This window comes from Choloepus didactylus, chromosome 7, assembly GCF_015220235.1.
Source record: "Choloepus didactylus isolate mChoDid1 chromosome 7, mChoDid1.pri, whole genome shotgun sequence".
Lineage (NCBI taxonomy): Eukaryota > Metazoa > Chordata > Mammalia > Pilosa > Megalonychidae > Choloepus > Choloepus didactylus.
Window position 1 is genome coordinate 111,983,349 of NC_051313.1, and position 19,769 is coordinate 112,003,117.

The following is a 19,769-nucleotide window of genomic DNA, read 5'->3' on the forward strand; positions in this document are numbered from 1 at the left end:
CTCATATTACAGTAAAACTCTCAGTGAAATACATCACCTCAGTATTTTGCAATCCACTGATATGTGATTGAGCTTTTTAAAATCATTAGCCTGAAATGCTCATCACTTAACTCAGATAACACAGAGTGACTCCAAATCATTTCAAATCAATCATACTGTGCAAATTTATGTATGTCTGTGTATTTTCATGTACACACACTCTCACACAGCACACAGCACACACACCCGTATAACAACTCCTTCATCTTACTGTGCTTTTCTGGTACATCCTGTCCTCTTCTAGTCCTATTAGTCTGAACTGTATTAAATGAATATCCTCCCATATTTACTGATCCTGAACTATCTAAAAGGTTGATTTACTGACTCATAGGTTAAATGTCATTTTTTTTTCCATTCCATTAAGTCTAATAGCTACTGGTTTGCATCTCTCTTGCTCTTTATGATCTCAATGAATTCCTTTGACCCACTTTATTCTGTAAACATAAGCAGGACCAGAGCAGCATTTGGTATGTATGAGATAATGGAAAAGTGATGCTCTGCCTAATGTGGTTTCTTTTTCTCACTGAGGCCCAAGATATTTTTTGATAATGTCCTACATGGAGATGGATAGGATTTAGCAGTCTATTGCTTTCTTTGAACTCATCAAGTTCTGTTAAACTGATTATATTGTCTTGGATATACAGTAGATGAGCCCTTTTTAAAAAATCTCTAAACAGAAGTAAAACCCTAATTGATTATCATATTCATTGCATAACTCATTCAATGCTCATTACCCTTCTCCAATTTAATTACGTATGCTGTATGAAATAATCAATTCTTGCCATTAGCAAATGAAACCCACAGGAACTCATTATCCCCAGACTCATTGCCTCAGTGTTCAATTAACTGTTTTTGTGGAATGGCTTTGTTTTACAGAAGATTGACACCAGAGTTTAAAATCCCATTTTTTCCCAAGTACAGGCAGTGTCAGTGTCATAGATGATGCCTAATGTGTCCAAGGAGAGGAGCCCCTTTCAATCTGTGTTATTTGCTGTCACACACTGAATCTGCCAAAGGTTAAAATGCAAGACAGTCATCTGATCCCTGCTGCAATCATTGTTGGATTTCTCAATATAACTCTACTTCTTTCCATCTTTTCCCAATCCCTAACAGGAAAGACCTATCCTGAGAGCCAAGGATGCTCTGCCCAAAATCTCCTCCTCCTCCCCAAGGCTCCAATTACCTCAATTATAGTTTCATTTGGGTAAATGAGTTAACAACCTAAATAAGGTTACACTAGAAATGTCCATCATTCTAACTTAGTGAGTTTCATTCTATCAAACTCCTTTCTTGGCTAAGTTAAACTGAGGTGATTTGAGGAAAAGACACACCTGGAATGGGATACAACAGTGATGGAGGACTGTTTTCTGGAGGCCTGGAGAGTGGGAGCACCAGTCAATGAGAGAAGGACAGGGACACGGTGAAGAGGAAGGAGAATGAACTTTGCTACTTTGAAATGTGGCTACTCTTCTTACCTTCCTCTCCTCCCAGGGCTCACTCCTACTCAAGTACAACTGTCATTTAACTGGCAGATAACTCTTGGGATTTAGAGGTCAAGAGGGAGCAGTAAGGGGACAGGGAGACCAACCTTGGTCATTTGGCTTTCTGGTAACTGATTCAGAAAACTGTGGAGTATATTATAATGACAGACCCAAGATTTGCTGTGTGCAGCCAGTAGAAGGGTTTTGTAAGACGACTATGTATCCAATGTGGCTATGTATCCATATAGCTTAGAAAAAAGAACGATGCCATAGGACCTTTAATTTTTAGTTTCACAAGTAATACTTACACATATTTTCCTTTAAAAAAATTAAAATTTTACAAATGGCACTGTCTCCTTTGACAACCACCCCAATCCCAATCCTCTCCTCACTTCCCCAGTAATAACAGTGATTATGGGACCTTTCTTTTGCATATATATATATATATATATATATATATATATATATATATACATAGACACACACACACATATAATGTGCAAATACATTCACATAAAATAATGCTATGTATTTTCTATGGGGATGGATGGATAGATGATAGATAGATAGATAGATAGATAGATAGATAGATAGATAGATAGATAGACAAATAATCTTACATTTTAGTAAATGCTATCATCCTGAAACTTTTTTCACTCCATTATATGTCTTAGAGATTTATCCATTTTCATACATACAGATCTACATCAATCATTTTAAATGCTGCATATGGTTTTATCAGAGTTGGTTTAGATATTCTCATAGTGATATAATTACTGTCATGGAATTTTGACCTAGCAATCTGGTCTGCCAGATATTTCTTTTGAGATTGCTGGCAGTGGAGAAGGCCCCCTTGCAGCTTTTCCTCCCCTCCTCTGTAATGAGAAATATGAAGTAACAGCATCTCCTACATTACTTGGTGATGATTTTGTCAGTTGTATTCTGGTTGTCATATAAGAGATACAATGTAAGAGATGTGTTTGAGAGATCTGGTCAGGAAATAAAATGTTTTTCTACTTAGGAAAATGTATCAAATATTTAATGATAGGCATCAAAATCAGAAAGAGGAAAGGGAAGGGAATCATGGTCAGGGAACTTGAAAAGGGACAGCAAGTGGGAGAGAGCTGGGAGGAATGCATCTGGGCCCCAGAGCAAGTGAACACGAGCACACAAAGGAGAGCAGAGGAGGCCAGTTTTATCTGGCCCAGCTCAGATGCCAGGGGAAGGTTTATTTTGACGTGAACTCTTCCAATGTGGCTCCTATTCGTGATGTAACCTAGACCTATTTTTAAAGTCTGCTGAACTATGAAAGTCTGCATTTCTGTTCCTAGACATTCAGGTTTGATAAAGATGTGAAAAAGTTTTTATGTCTGAATAAACAGAATCAGGCTTATGAGAAGAACTTCAGTATAGAATGAAATCTAGTCCTCATAATTGAAATATTTCCTTTACCTCATTATAATCCAATGCAATTTTTTGTATAGTTTAAAGATTAGTAGTTTTCATAGTTTTCTTTTTCCAGTAGAGGTTTCAGAGCACTTATTTTATTCCAGATCTGTCTCATCACAATTTTAATGTAAAAAACAAAACAAAACATAACATTATTTAAGCTTTTTCTTGGTTTGGTCATTTTAATCATCAATGAAAACAATGCTGGTTTTTCCATCATTCATCAAATTTTTATGCTCAAATTAGTGTTTTGTTATTTTCCATTTGTCCATCCATTTCTTTAAACTGAGAATGATTAAACCAAATAGTAGGGAAAATCATCTCCAGAAAGAAACTCTTGAGTTTGGATGATTATTTTTAGAAACTTCATGCAAGTAGTTTCATAAGTGAGATAATCAGATTTTTTGGTTCCTATAGAATATCATATTTGGCTTCTATGTCTATTTGTTAGCAAGGAAAACATTGGGATTTAATGATTTCATTTCTTTGTATTCTAGGGTTATTCTAAGGAATGTAAAAATTAAATTTTATATACTTTATGGTATAATTAATAGACATTTAGAGAACATATTGCCACCTTCTCCAATTTTGTGTTCCACACAAGAGGTTTTCCTGACTTTTCTAATCTCTCATATCATCCTTTCTGGTTAAATGCTAATGGATGCCTATATGGGTGATCCTGGTTTGTAATTGGTAATGGGGAGCTACAGGACAGGATTTGCTTTTCATTTGAGCCGTTTAACTTCCCAAAGGAAAGAGAAAATCACAGCAATAGTAACAACAGGGGAAAAATACTGTCAGTGCTCACAAGTTGCAGCCCTTCGTCTAGACAGCCATTTTGTAAATGCCACTATCAGGGGAAGGTCTAGGTTTTATGGATCCTAAAGCTTATGCAGTAATGTTGGGGGCCCTCTTTAAGTAAAACAATATGGAATTATGAATTTGAAAGTAGATATGACACACCATACAATCCATCCTAAGTAACAATCAATGGTTCCTGGTATAATCACATAGTTATGCATTCACCACAACAATCTATATGAGGACATTTCCATTTCTTCTGCAAAGAAAGAAGAGGAGAAAAAAAAAGAAAAAGAAAAAAATTAAAAAAAGAAAAAGGGGAAACAACAACAATACACCAAGAATCCCATAAACTTCCCCATCTGAGGAATTCCTGATATTCTCTCAAGCATTAGGGACTCTCAATTTAATAAGCCAAGCCCTTGATCTTGAGGCTTGCCCTTGTAAAACTTATTTCTGCGACGGCAAAGCTAAGCCTACTTATAATTATGCCTAAGAGTTATCCCCAGAGAAACTCTTTTGTTGCTCAGATGTGGCCTCCCTCTCTAAGCCAACTTGCAGGTAAACTCACTGCCCTCCCCACTACGTGAGCCATGACTCCCAGGGGTGTAAGTCTCCCTGGCAATGTGAGGCATGACTCCCAGAGATGAGCCTGGCCCTGGCATTGTGGGACTGAGAAAGCCTTCTGGGACCAGAAGGGAGAAGAAAAATGAAACAAAATAGAGTTTCAGTGGCTGAGCTATTTCAAATAGAGTTGAGAGGTCATTCTGGAGGTTATTCTACTGCATTATGTGGATATTCCTATGTAGTTTTTAGTGTATTGGAATAGCTAGAAGGAAATACCTGCAACTGTTGAACTGTAATCCAGTAGCCTTGATTCTTGAAGATGATTGTATAACTATATAACTCTTAAGGTGTGATTGTGTAATTGTGAAAACTTGCAACTGACAGTCCCTGTATCCAGTGTATGAACAGATGAGTAAAAAAACAAAGACAAAAAAATAAATAAATAATAGGGGGGATAAGGGGTATGGGATGTTTTGGGTATTCTTTTTTTATTTTTATTCTATTTTTTTTGGAAGTAATGAAAATATTCAAAAATTGATTGTGGTGATGAATGCAAAACTATATGATGAAACAAACTGTGAACCATTGATTGTCCACTTTGGAGGATTATCTGATATGTGAGTATATATCAATAAAGTTGCATTTAAAAAGTAGATATTAACTTGAATATTTATGTAAATAATGAGAAAAGAAACAAATCACAGGAAATTAAACTATAAATAACTAACAAATAACAAAATCCAGCAAAATATCTTAATATTTTAATTAACTACCTGACACACCTCTATAATACTTTTTCTTTACATTTTTCACTGCATAATCTTTGATCACCACTTCATATAATAACCATTTTGTGATATTATTTTCCATAGAGAGAGTTGAAAGATTACACAATCATTCCTCTAGCTTGGTTGGTTGAAATTTGCTTTTATTATTGATAGCTTAGAAAATATTTTTTCAGCTTTGCAATTTGTCATTGTTAATATTGTGCAAATTGTTGGGATTGTTGTCAAATTTGGGAAAACACCATCGTGTTTCTTTCATAAATGAGCTATGAGATTTGGAGGAATTTTCCACAGACCCACCTCTGTGTCCATACATTTAACCTTGTTGCTATTTTGCTACCAAAATTCTCCAGTGCTGGGTGCCATAGGGTGTGTTCATATCACAGTATAACCTCTGGACCTGTTCCTTCAAGTCCCAACACCAGGTGAGATGGCAGAATGAGAAGAAAATGTATTGTTAGAGACTATGCCTACATCCAGACCACTAGCAAAAATATAAGCATAAACAGAAGCAACTAAGAACCACATAAATACATCCCTCTAAACCCAGCCTAAATGTTCCCCTTAGTCAGATCCTAAAAATGCCCATGGTCATCCAGCACCACCCAACTGGAAAGGAAGTATGATGGAGAGGGAGTCTGTGTGGGAAGATTCGGTAGCCTTGACTGATTTGATTAACATATCTTACTTCTGCAAATTCTACAAAATCTCCTGAGCATGTTCCTGTATTACTAAGGCCCTCCCAGGAGCCCATGTAAGTGAGGGGCGCTGAAGCTTGAGTTTCATTAGCTTCATGATAATGATGCCTCTACATACTAGGATTGTGGTGACTGAAAGTTTAAACGTGGTCAGCCTGCCAGTACCTGCTACTGGCATGACTTGGGCAGGCTCAGGCACACTGGGATCTGGTAGGCAGGAGTAGGAGGAGCCTGATCCAGGTGCCACAGGCCCCAGGGGAAACAGACCTAGCGCTAGACTGTCCCAGAGCATCTGAACCTCTTCCTGTAGGATATCACATCATGGCAAATGCAAATAGCACACACACACCCAAGAGGCCAGGCATTGTGGTGTAGAAGAAAGAACTAGAGTTTTGAGTAAGATAACCTCGGTTTGAATCTCCATTAATACCCCATCGATAGCTGTGTGAATTTAGACAAGTTACATAATTTCTCAGAGCCCCAGTTCCCTTATCTATAAAACTGAGAATGACATCTACTTCACTGGATTGTTGAGGGACTAATTGAAAAAAATAATAATAATAATAAAGATGGGCCTGACTCATAGTACCAAATTTTAGTGTCCTTCCTTTCATGAGTCAGGCAAAACTCAAAGTCAAGAAGGGAACATTCCTGTGGATCTTCATAATCAGTCAATTTGCAATAAGCCTGTGGTTAAGGGGTACAAGAAACAGGAGTTAGCCCTCTCACTAAAAGGATCTGCAAGAGCTAAGGTGGGTGCCAGGGTCCCAACCAAGGTGACTGAAGTCCTGGGTGGGCCTGTATTCCACTGGGAAACTAAAGTAGTAAGTACAAAAACCAGGCTAAAAACCCTTACCTGTGCCAGCCTGGAGGCAGGAAGGGAAAACTATGATGGATAGACACGCGAGTGCCTACACTCCCCACCAGGAACACTGACTTGGGTGTGAGGGAGTGAGACTAACCCCAGATTCAGCAGCCAAGGCTGCTACTCTGCAACTTGCCATGGTCTAGACAGATGTAGGCTGCCGGCGATGCCTGGGGACTCCAGGTCAGACAGGGCTGGAAAAGGTAGGAACTAATATCTTCCAGAAAACCTGGAACTACCTCCCTTCTTTATTGGCCATCACATCACTAGCAGATGTACAAAGGATGGCAATTAAAACATATACAAAACCCTGTATTAGACAACAAAAGATAATCCTAAAACAAAGGAAAATAATCTAGTTTTTAAAATAACAGTTTCTATCCACCTTTAGTCTCTCTGTAGTCACTAAGGATCTTTTTTAAGAGGTTTTTTTGAATATTTATACTGGCTTCTTTGTTAGCGGTAGTAGCTTCTCAAACCAATCCCTCTAACCCATTGGTTAGCAAACTTTAATGCAAGTAGGTATCATTGTTAGTAGTTCTGAATCGGAATCTTCGTGGATAGAGCCTGGGAACTGTATTATTAACAAGTGGATCACACTGTGAGAGATTTTGCTCCAGTTTGTACTAGAACTCTCCCAACTTCAATCCTCTCCTTCCTTCCAGGGTTTTATTTCTGGTTGTCTCCAAGGCCAGGCTGCTAGGGACTAAAATATTAGACAGAAGGTGTATCATATCTACAGAAAGTGGCTAAAATATTTTTGGCAAAAACATCCAACTGGTTGCTGCATGACAGAGAAAAGAAGAAAAAGTTTTTGGAAGAAATGGAAGAATCAAGTATTAGGACATAATCTCACAGCAAAAAAAAAAGAAAGAAAAGAAAAGTAGCCAGCTCCCTGATGCATAACGCTCCCAGACTGTTGGCCAAGCAGTCCCCAATAGCCCCTGGAAAAGTAACCAGATGAGGCCTATTGAGAAGGATAGGACCCTCTGCATCTGCTTACAACACATCCACAAATCTTTGGGTTTCAGATCTTTTGTCATCTCCTTCTACGGCCCTCTCTCTGAAGGATTTCAGTCCTTCTCTGAACCCTGTTATCTCCGCTATGGAAACAACTTCCAAATCTATCACTGACTCTGCCTCTCCCTTGAAATCCAAACTCACATTTCTAGTGAGATGAACCTGTAATGACAACACTTGTCAAGCATTTTTATGTGTCAGGTTCTGTGCTAACTTGTCCTTTGCACATTTCATTTCATCCTCACAGAACCCGATGAGCTAAGTTGCATTATTGTCCTCATTTTACAGATGAGGGAATTGAGGAGGAGAAAGGTTAAATAACTTGGGTCAAACCATAACACTAGTAAGTAGCAGAGCCCAAACCCCCAGGGTGTCTCCATTAGCACCTTCAGTGAAATGTGCCCCCAGCTTAACTCATTGCATTTCCCTAGCTCATCTTCCCATATTTCCCAACTTCAATGAATGACATCAGCAGTCATCCAGGCAGGAAGACTTCACCTGATTTGAGAATCGTTCTGCCCCTTAATTCTCCACAACTGAGTTGGTTGCTTATTTCTTACCAATTCTCCCTCTGCCCTCTGGACTCAGCCTTTTCTTTTCCATTTAATCATCTCTCACCTGTATTATTGCAATTGGTTTCTTTCTTTCCAATAATTTTCCATGCTGCTACCACGTTAATCTACAGCACAGACTGCCTGGATATCCCTCACCTGTTCAATTACCGTTCCCATCCCCGACCTATTGAAGTTCACACTCTTGACCACAGCACAGCTCCTTTCCCAGCCTTATCTTCCATATGCATACAACTCTGCCTTCCCCTAACTGCTGCCATCCCCAATGTCCTACATAACCCAAACGCACCTGCACACGTCAACCCTGCCGCTCCCTAGATGGGGTCAGGGCATTGCATCACCAGCCACAATTCACCACTTTTTTCCCCCATGGACCCACAGTATGTTGCTTATACCTCCATTGAGCAGTTACTTCCTCCTTTATTGCAATAAATAATTTACAGATCTAGCTCCTGGACTGAATCATAAGTTCTTTCAGGGAAGGCTGAACCCCACATATAATGTTAAGAGTTTGTGAAAACCAATTTTGCTACCTCTAGTCCATCATCACTCACCTTGAGTCTATATAAGGGTGCTTGAAGAGGCTGGAAGGGGGGATTTCCTTTGTGAGTTTCTTACTGCTGGCCCAAGGAGGAGGGAGGGAGGTGCTTATCCCTCATCTCAATCCAAAGTTTTTTAATTGAGATCTCAGTATAGGAAACAGACGCAGAGGGCTTGCTCAGCTGGGATTTTTGAAGAGGCTTTCTAAGGGAGGAACTATTTACAGAGGTGTGTGTGGGTTAAGAGAACCAGCAGGGATGCAGAGGTACCCAGGGACTACAGCAGTGGGCCACTGTGGCTGCCTTGAAGCCCAAAGGTCAGAGAAATCGACGGTGTTACCCAGCCGTGGAGCAGGGTACCCAACAGAGGTCCTGAGGTTGGGAGCCAGCGGTTGAAATAAACGCTCTCACTTCTTTTTCTCCCATCCTCCAGCACCCTGCTCATGCCTTCCAATGACTGGATCCAGTGGGAAGTCAGAGAACGAGGGAGCCAGGCGATACAGTCCAGAGAGGTCAGCCTCCCCTAGCACAGAGCTGGGGAGAGAAGTGCAGAGAATGGCTCTGCAGGGTTAGGAGGACAACCACATTCCAAGTAAGGGGGAGGCTGCACAGAACCCCTCACAGAGCTGGGCTTCTGCCCAGTTGAAGCAGCTTATGGAGGTCGAGTAATACAGACTGGGTTCAGAGACATTTGTGTTTCTGGAGTCTGTCTGGGCAGGGGGATTGCTGAAAAAGCCACAGAAGCCCCCAAGGGAGAAGGAGCCAATCATCTGGGCAAGAAACCCCCAGAAGGTCCCAGGCAAGGTTATAATCTCTCCAGCCACACAAAAGTGTGCTTGTCTCTACTCCACCCTGGCAAAAAAACACCCCACTTCACCCCACCTAATGTTTCCTGGCCCTGGAGGGAACCCAAAAGCAGCAGCCAACCACTGGGGAAGAGGAGGGTGCAGAGAAAAAGAAAATCTCCCAGGTCTCTCTTCCCTCTGCAGGCTTCCGAGGCTGTGTTGGGTAGGTGAGGGAGACGGGAAGTGTTGACACAAATGAGAGAGTAGAACTTTAATTTAGATCAGAGTGGATATTTTAATAACACACACACACACACACACACACACACACACACACACCTTTTTTTAATCCCTGGGAGTGACTGGAAAAGCTATGAGATCTGCCTAAGATTTCATCCAGGCTTGAGACAGAACAATTCCACAGAGTGCACTTAATGGAGCAGTGATAAGATAGAATAAAATTAAAATTAAATTTGAATAAAATTACTTTCTCTTCACATGCACTGCATCCAGCTTTTCAGTAAACCAGATACTCCACGCTCCTGCAGTGGGATACACGGTACTTTCTTCTCCATTGTGACATTTCTCATGTTCATGCTTTTCTTTATATTTGTACATCTTGCAATGCCCTTTCTCATTCTCCTTTTTTTGAAAATGTCTGTCCAACTGCTCTTCATCCTTCAAGGCTGTGCTTGTGTGACCACCTGCAGAGAAGACATCCCATACCTCCAGGCTGAGATAGGACATCCTCCCATGGTATCTACTACATCACTCCTCTTTTTTTTTCCCCAATCCTTACAATATACTTTATAACAACAGTTGTTTTTGTTTTTGTTTTAAATAACAATGGTTTTGAGAGTGGACAAGTCACTCGGATATGGAGAGAAAGTATGATTTGTCTTTATATTTTTATCTATTTTTCTAATGTCTACTTTTTGTTTTCTAATATACATATTAGCACAGGAGTACATACATATGATCTATACATCTCCATATTGGGGCTGTGTACATGATTTTATCGGTAGGATACAAAATCAAATGTTTTTAAGGCCTGTGTTTGAAGAGGGTTGAACTTGGGCTGGTTCCCTATCTTTGCAAAGTGGGGAGTGAATCCTTTTTCTTTCTCTTCATTCTACTGAAGACTCATGAAGTATGAAAGCCAGTCTGCTGGACTGCTCTATTTACTTCAGGTGAAATCAAGTACTGACACTTGCTTCTTGTTTCATGTCATACCTGCAAGTCAAGCCCTTATGAGGCTGGCTTCCAAGCATCTTGCTAAACTACAAAGGCAATATAAAAGTGACTATTCTACTTGGTATAACATTATATCCTTTAGTAAATTGAGGTTATCCAACCTGTGAGAACTGATTGAAGTGTTCTCTCTCAGCCGCAGCAAGCAATTAAACACTAACTATACATAGCTATGAAGTATGGGAAGAATTATAACAGATAAGTGAAATCAGTAGTTAAGATTTTTATAAAGTTTAGAATTCAAACACTTGAACACTGATTACAATTGATATTTGTTTGAAGTAATACATTTGTACATTTTAGGCTTTACCAACTTCATAAAAATACTTTGAGGACAGCTACATCCACATACAATTACATGATTATTTCTTTGCCCAGTCTTCTTTTTTCTTTCCTGAAGAACTTCTTTCAGATATGGTTCAAGATAGAATTTATCCTCTTCATATTTTGTCCACTGCTCTTTAGGCAAGATCTGCTGTCTCATGGTCAGCTCCAGTGCTCTCTTAATGCAACACACCCTATCATTATAAAGGTTCTCAGGAGGCCTTCTTATGGCTTCTTTCACATCCTCATTCTCAGCTATTGTATCACCTCCCATTAACCCCAGTTTAATGAACCCTGCAGCATTGTAATACCATTTTCTAATACCATGCAGCCACCAGCCTAGTGCTGCCTTAGCAGGGCAGCCCTCCATTGTGACCCCAGAGCAAAATATTGCCTACTCTGCATCACTGCTCTTACTCATGTAGTTCTGACCACAGGCTAGGGGTCTGGCCGCTTGGGACTTTAATCTCACTGAGGGCAGGGTTTCAGTCCTCTCAGTGACCACAGCCTAGCACAGTGAACAGTCCTCACTAAGTGCCAAGTAGAAGTGAATAAAAGTCTTTTGGCTCCAAATCCTTTGTTCTTTCTACAGCTTCTCTAAATTACACTCACTTTATTGATTGGTGATTACTCATTATTTCCAGAGCATTTATCAACTATTTGTTTTAAATAATGTTTCTCTTTTTCTTTCCTTATGTGTAACCGCAGGAAAGGCCAAAGGGCTTGAATTGCCAGTATGCCTCATCTACGAGGGGAAGTCCCCTTTCAGCAAGTGTGCTACTCAGTATTTCTCTGTGTGCTAGTCAATTTTTCCCTTATTGGATATTTTTAAAACAAATTTTTAAAATGCAGTTAGAATGCAATACCCTACTATCTCCTCTTCCTCTATAATTTTGTTTAAAGATATTTATTATAATAATGACTCTAAAACAGGATTCAGAAAACTGACCTACAGCCTGTGGGCTGGCCGCCCATTTTTATAAAGTTTTATTGGAACATGGCCACCCTTATTTGTTTAAGCATTGTCTATGGCTGTTTTCACACTACAACAGCAGAACTGAGTCAATGTAACAGACACCATAAGCCCTGCAAAGGCAAAAATAGTTATTATCTGGTCCTTTACAGAAAAGGTTTGCTGTCTCCTGTTCTAGAAGAAATTGTGAAGCAGTCAAAATTTGTCTGTGGCCATCCATCCTTTTCTTTTCTGTTATAGCCTCAATTGCTTGGACATTGATGGCCCTCCTGTCCCTCCACACTCACACACACTCACACACTTTCCAAATGCCCCAGCTCTACCCACTCCCATGTCACATCATCTTAGGGAGAAGAATTTGTGTCCTAGTGGGCTAATTATTTGTGCCCTAGCTAATTATGGAGGTATTTTGAAGGGAAATGAGGGAACTTTTAGGCCAGTGTTTTTTAAGGTGGGGTCTATAGATCAGTTGATCAGTATCATCTGAGGAGCTTTTGAAAAGCTCGAGTTTACAGGAAGCCAGGCATTGAGAGAGAGGGAAGGTCTTCGTCTCCACAGGCCAGTGTTTCTCAGTGTGCTCCATACGATCAGTTGGCAAATGTGATCCCTAGTTCAGACAAACTGCATTTTTACAATTTTTGATTCACCCTAAAGTTTGAGAATCATGGAATCTCCTCTCTGTAAGACATCCTAGACTCCTAGTTTATATGCTAGAAACTTCCTTTAAAGATGGACAACCAAATATCGGTTTCCAAAGTATCTAATTTGGCCTTCTAGTCACCCATAGTTTGTTTCAGAAATGTGGAGCATAACAGAACGGGGGGTGGATTACATGGGCAAAAGGACAATGAGAGGAAATCTGTGAGAAGAACATTATAGAAAAATTAATAAGCATGAGTGCTTGGAGGCAGGGGAGTGAAGGGATTGTCAAAAGTGACTTGTGTCAGCTCTAAATGTGGATCTAGCACCACAGAGCCACATGGAAGCTGTCACCATGGATGAAATTTCTCAGATTCTGATATATAGAACACATTTGGGTTCTCAGCCTGCCTTAGAAAAGGCTTTGTGCTAGAAATTGACTGATTGGTAAAGGGATCTCATAATCTCTCCTCTCCACACAGGCCATCAGCCTGGAATATTGGGAGGTTAAAAACAAGGTCTGGTAAACTCAAGCAAAGGGTCTGTCAGAAACCTGCATTTCTTTAAGGTCTTCCTCTGAGTTGGCAAATGACAATGGACTTAAACTACACTGACTTCTCTATTTGATAAATACAACAATTTTCATGCTGAAAGATCTGTTTTTCTTGGATCTGGAAAGTCATCTTTGAGCAGGAATGGCGGGTAGCAGTCTAACTCTAATTCAGTGCGTCAGCCACACAATGCAGTGTGTTTACATTGGACTGGATCCCGATGCTGACATTTTGGCAAGCTGGCTCCTGTCACTGAGGAACTTACTGAGATTGCAAAAGGGAGTCGATACAGAGTGAGCAGTTTTACATTTTTAGTGTACACCAGCTGCTACCCCGTGGAGGAGTTATGCTTGGCTGCATGGCCTCTGTATTCAGGCCTGCTGCATTAAACAAGCAAGGCACTTACAGATAAAGATGTAAGACTCCAGTTTGGGAGCATTATTTTGTGACTCTAGCAATTATTTTAGCATGGCGGCAGTTTTGTGAATCTAATATAAGAGTTAGACTCCCTAAGTAATTGGATTGGGCAGAATAAGTCGAAGTAGAATTCCTAAATTTGCTAATTTTCTGAAGGATCCAGAAAATGTAAAGATGAGCTACTGAAGCATAAACCTATATTTACCCAGACTTTGGCTTATTTTAGTCACATAGTAAATTGACTAAATTTATACTCAGCATCTGGGGTCAATGTGAAAATGTTGATAATTTACCATTATTAAGGGGCTTCTGTTGATTTTAAACATCAAGCATAATGGATAGTGTCTCTGCAAACAAGATTGTTCCATAAAAGTAGGTTGACTTACCCTATGACCATCTCTGGCTTGCACTGGGGGGCTCACTTTTAAACTTTATTCTCTCAAGTGCCTGTGAGCAGGAAAAAGAACGGTATAGGGGTTAAGTGCCTGGACTCTGCTCTGCCATGCACAAGGGAAAAGGGAGGCTACTTAACCCCTCACAGAGTTACTGTAAATCTTAAATATGTATGTATGTGTATATATATATATATATATATATATATATATATATATATTGCTTAAAATAGTTCCCAGGCAGTATAAGTGCTCAATACTTATGTTAGTAATACTATCACTATAACCATTATTAAGGGAACTGATTGCTCTAGGTGTGGAAGGCTCTGCCTCCTCCATTGACTTCCACTAATCCCATGGTCATGTGGCAAATGAAATGTGATATGACAGTAGAGTCTGAGGGGCTCTAGGTAGAACTCCTTCAGTGGATGGTGGATACTCAAGCCAAAATGTAATGTGGATTGTGTGACATTTGAAGAAGTAGGGCAGGCAGTTCCAGGGTTTAATATTAATGGAAAGAGGAAAAATAGGCTGGCATCTTGAGGGGAAGGTAGAATCAAAGAAATCATTTGGGATAGGAAGACTTGTGGATATCTAGCTCAAGTTTTCCCAGACTACAGTAGCCTGAGATGAAATGGCTCTTATATTTGGCTCTCATTCCTATATCTTATTCTGGGGTCCTCAGCCCCCTGAAAGTCTCTCATCACTCTTTTTAAGAATCCACAGACAGTGTTTCACATTTGCACATGACCAAGTTCACTTACCCCATATCACAGCAGTACTGATTTCTCATATCCTGCTCTGAGCCTCTTCAGTGCTAACCACAGCCTAGGCCTGGTGAGGATACCTCACCTTCTTCCTCTGATGCCAGTGTTCACAAGGGCAGTGCCCATATCTGTGCCAGTGGTGCTCTCCATTGCTTCTTTAGATTGCCATGTTCTGCCTCCGATGGGCCTCTTGGGCAGGTTCTGGTGTTACTGCCACTGCTGTTGATAACCTGGAACCCTAGAAATTTTACTGGAATCCATATTGCTTAACATTTGTGTGAATGAAAAACATAGAAGACAACATACTTTCCAAAGTTGCAGATTCATTCCACAATCTTAATTTGGCACACCTTTCCTGCAGGAGACACACCAGACAGGGTGCCAACTGCTGGGGATAAAAAGATGAATTACCAACAAAATGCATTGGAAGAAACTATCCAAATTAAGAGAACTGAAATATGGGTTAAAACCAACAAAATTAAATTGGAGAAGTATAAATGTAAAATTCTACTCTTAATATTAAAAAGTCAACAGCATAAAAGGCATCCATATTGGAAAGGAAGAAGTGAAACTGTCTTTATTTGCAGAAGACACAAGCTTGTATATAAAAATTCTAAGGAATCCACTAAAAAACTATTATAGACAATAAATGAGTTAAGCAAGGTTGCAGGACACAAGATCAATATGCAAAAATCAATTGTATTTATATACATGTGCAATGAAAAAGCTGAAAATGAATTTAAAACAATTGCATTTACATTCGTATTAAAAAGAATAAAATGCTTAGTAATGAATTTAACTAAAAAAACCTGCAAATCTTGTACTTCGAAAGCTATAAAACATTGCTAAAAGAAATTAAAGAAGATCTAAATAAATGGAAAGATGTCCCATGTTCGTGGATTCAAGACTTAATATTGATAGGATGGTAATACTCCCCAAATTTATGTACAGTTTCAATACAATCCCTATCAGAATCCCAGCTGACTTCTTTATGGAAATTGACAAGCTGATCCTGAAATTTATGGAAATGCAAAGGACCTAGAACAGCCAAAATAGTATTGGAAAAAAAAACCCAACAAACTTGGAAGACATACTTCCCATTTTCAAAATTTACCACAAAGCAGCAGTAATCAAGACTTTGTGGCACTGGCATAAAGAAAGACATCCAGATCAATGGAATAAAATTAAAAATCCAGAAATAAACTCATATGTCTGTGGTCAATTTATTTTTGACAAGGGTACCAAGATAAGTCAATGTGGAAATAATAGTCTTTTTCCAGAAATGGTGCTGGGAGAATTGGATATCATATGCAAAAGAATGAAGTTGGACCCCTACCTCACACCATATACAAAAGTTAGTTCAAAATGGAGCAAAGTCCTAAATGTAGAAACTAAAATCATAAAACTCTTAGAAGAGTTTTATAGGAGTAAATCTAGTGACTTTGGATTTGGCAATGGATTTTTAAATATGACACCAAAAATACAAGCAATTAAAGAAGAAATAGATCAACTAGACTTTATCAAAATTTTTAAAACTTTTGTGCTTCAAAAGATGCAATTTCTGTTTGGGGTGATGGAAAAGTTTTGGTAATGGATGAAGATAATTGTGAATGCAATTAACACTACTGAATTGTGTATTTGAAAGTAGTTAAAATGGGAAAATTTTAGGTTGTATATATGTTACCAGAATAAAATTAAAAAACAAAAAACAACTGTTCAAAAAGTGAACCCTAATGTAAACTATGGACTATAGTTGATAGTATAATTATAATATTGTTTTATCAATTTTAACAAAAGTACCAAACCAATGTGAAGTGTCAAGAATAGAGAAAACCAAGGGGAGAGGAGGCGAATATGGGAACCCTGTACTTTCCACATGACTTTTCTGTAAACTTAACCACTTCCCCCCAAAAAAATGAAATAAAATATTTAAGGAAAAAAAAACCACTATCACAAGAATGAAAGACAGCCCATAGAATAGGAGAACTTATTTACAAATCATATATCTGATAAGGGTCTGTATCTAGAATATAGAAAGAACTCTTACATCTCAATAATAAAAAAGACAACCTAGTTTAAACATGGACAAAAGATCTGAGAAGATATTTCTCCAAAGAACATATGCAAATGGCCAGTAAGCACACAAAAAGATCCTCAACATCGTTTTTCATCAGAGAAATGCAAATCAAAACCACAGTGAGACATCCACTTCACACCCACTAAAATGACTATGTCAAAGTCAGATAACAAATATTAGCAAGGTTGTGGAAAAATTCAAACCTTTATATACTGCTGGCAGGAATCTAAAATGGGACAGCCACTTTGGAAAACAGTCTGAAAGTTTCTTAAAATGTTAACTATAGAGTCACTATATGACTCAGCAATTTCATTCTTAGTATAGACAGAGAAATGAAAATATATGCCCAAGCAAAAACTTGTACATGAATGTCCATCATAGTAGTATTGTTTGTAATAGTCAAGAGGTATAAACAATCCAGTTATCCATCAGCTGATGAATGGATGAACAAATGTGGTATATCCATACAATGGAATATTATTCGGCCATAGAAAGGAATGAAATACTGATATATCCTATGACATGCCTGAGCCTTGAAAGTGTTATGCTAAGTGAAAGAAGCCATTCACAAAAGACCACATCATTCCAGTTATAGGAAATGTGCAAAACAGACAAATCAATAGGGACAAAAACTAGATTAGTGGTTGCTTAGGGCTCAATGGGATGAGAAGATTGAGGGGTGATAGCTAAAGTACATGGGATTTCTTCTTGGAATGATGACAATATTCTAAAATTCATTGTGGTGATGGTTAAAACCACTAAATTTTACAATTTAAATGGGTACACTGTATGATATGTGAATTATATCTCCATAAAGCTGTTAACAAAATGTCAACAGCAAAAGCAGAGTATCAGGTAGAAGGTCTGGGGATCTCAGTTGACTGCCAGCTTAGTGTGAGTCAGCAGGGTCTTGTGACAGCCACCCACAGAGGCACTGTGATCCTGGGCAGATGGTGAAAGACAGTGTCCAAAACACAGCAGTACTGACTCCGTGTCATTTGGACTACCTGTGAAATGGCAAACTCATTCCGAACATTCCATCCTTGAGGGTCGTTAATGAACTGAATTGTGCCCAGAAGAGGTAGCTCACAGTGGTGAAGGGACTGGAAATCAAGTTATATTAAAGAACATTCATTTCGTTCAGTGAACAATTCCTGAGTGCCACTGTGTATCTAGCACTATGCTGGCCACTGGGGATAAGTAACAAACCCACCTCCCCACCTCTCGCAGTGTGGAGGGCAGACAGACTTTAAAGACAATCATAATAAAGTATGGTGATAAGTATAGGGAAACAAAGTCAAAGACCGTATTTAACATGGAAAAGAAAAACCAAGGAGAAATATGCTGTCCTCAAATATGTGAAGGTACAACAGTGGAAAAGGATAAGACATTCTATGTTGGTTCAGTTCAAAACGTATGGAACGTCTACCACAGAGAAGGCAGCCTTCCATAAACTGTGTTCCATGTTACTAGTCAGGGGAGAAACTCCATGAAAGAGAGGTTCTTTGACCAAAAAGTTTGAGAGATGCTCAATAGTATACCCTCCCAGCTTAAACAATCATGCTGCGCATTAATTTACTAAAGGTTTATGAAATCGACACATACAACAGTTGGCTTTAACATCATTTTTCAGGCTTGTTTGATGACAGTACCATTCTATCCCTTTTATTTGCATAAAACCTTTAATCTACCAGAGAATCATTTCTCCTTGGAACATACTACAGTAATCCTGGTATAAGGCACTAAGGCAGCCATTGAGGAAGAGAAAACAAAGTTTGAAGATGAGGGTCGCCTTGTCTGTCCACAGGAGGCTTATATCTTGGGCTGGGATAGGGGTAGGAGAACAGGATGCTGCTGAGTAAGTCCCTCGTACCCAGTGAGCCCACTCCTGCTCCCCTGTTGGTACCAAGCACTTCCTCTTCCACTCCACAAACAGACAGCCGTTTCTCTTGCTGCTGCCATATCGCTAGATTTTGTGCCTGTCCCATTCTAGCCTCACTTAGTATGAAGACATGGAGAACAGAAGCCCACAATGAGTCCTAGGAAGTTATCCTTCCACTTGTAAAAATTAAGGCATTCTTTGAAAGAGCTAGAACTCTGTGGAGTAATTTGTTCATTTTGTAGCTGTTTTGGAATGCAGTTATCTCATCTGCTGAAAATGTCATTGGTGACTAGTTAGTTTTGGAGTGACCACAATATGTGGTATGGGAAGTATGTGCAGAATTTTTTCCACCTTTATTTCCTTTCTCTAAAATATTCGGCAATTCTGAGGCTGCTGATATCCCCATCTCTACTTCCCTGAGAAACTCCCCTAATGTAAAAAGTATGTTTGGAAGCTGGTTAGAGATGATCCTGGCAATTACCCTCCCTCTTTAGAAAGTGTGAATTTGCCATGCTCATTTACTTTCTCTTATCTTTTTTATCTGTAAAGTCATAAGAGGCATTTCTTGTAGATTTCAACTATTTGCCTTTGAGTATGCCTCACCATTCACTTGTCTTGATTTTCTTCCTGCAAAAAGAACCAAGGATTGTGAACAAGAAAATAGCACAATATTTTTCCTCTCCATGAATAAAATATCCCATTCTTTTACATGTGAACATTTTCTTTTGAAAATTCAGAATTCTAGAAGTGTTGATTTGCTTGCTATCGAATTTAACATATGCTTTTGTTCAACTGACGTAGCTCTCCATATTTCTTTTACAAAAATACTATTATCTAATCTAAATATATATATATGTTCTTATTTGCTATTTTTAATTTATGTTAATTTGTCACT

The 19,769-nt window shown here is 39.0% G+C and overlaps 1 protein-coding gene and 1 pseudogene across 7 annotated transcripts in view; one reads left to right on the plus strand and one right to left on the minus strand.

Moving 5' to 3' along the window:
* The window catches only part of KIF6 (kinesin family member 6), a 448,516-nt gene that overhangs the window by 227,045 nt on the left and 201,702 nt on the right, over positions 1-19,769 (plus strand). The window lies entirely within an intron of this gene.
* On the minus strand, positions 11,215-11,546 carry LOC119539369 (annotated as a pseudogene).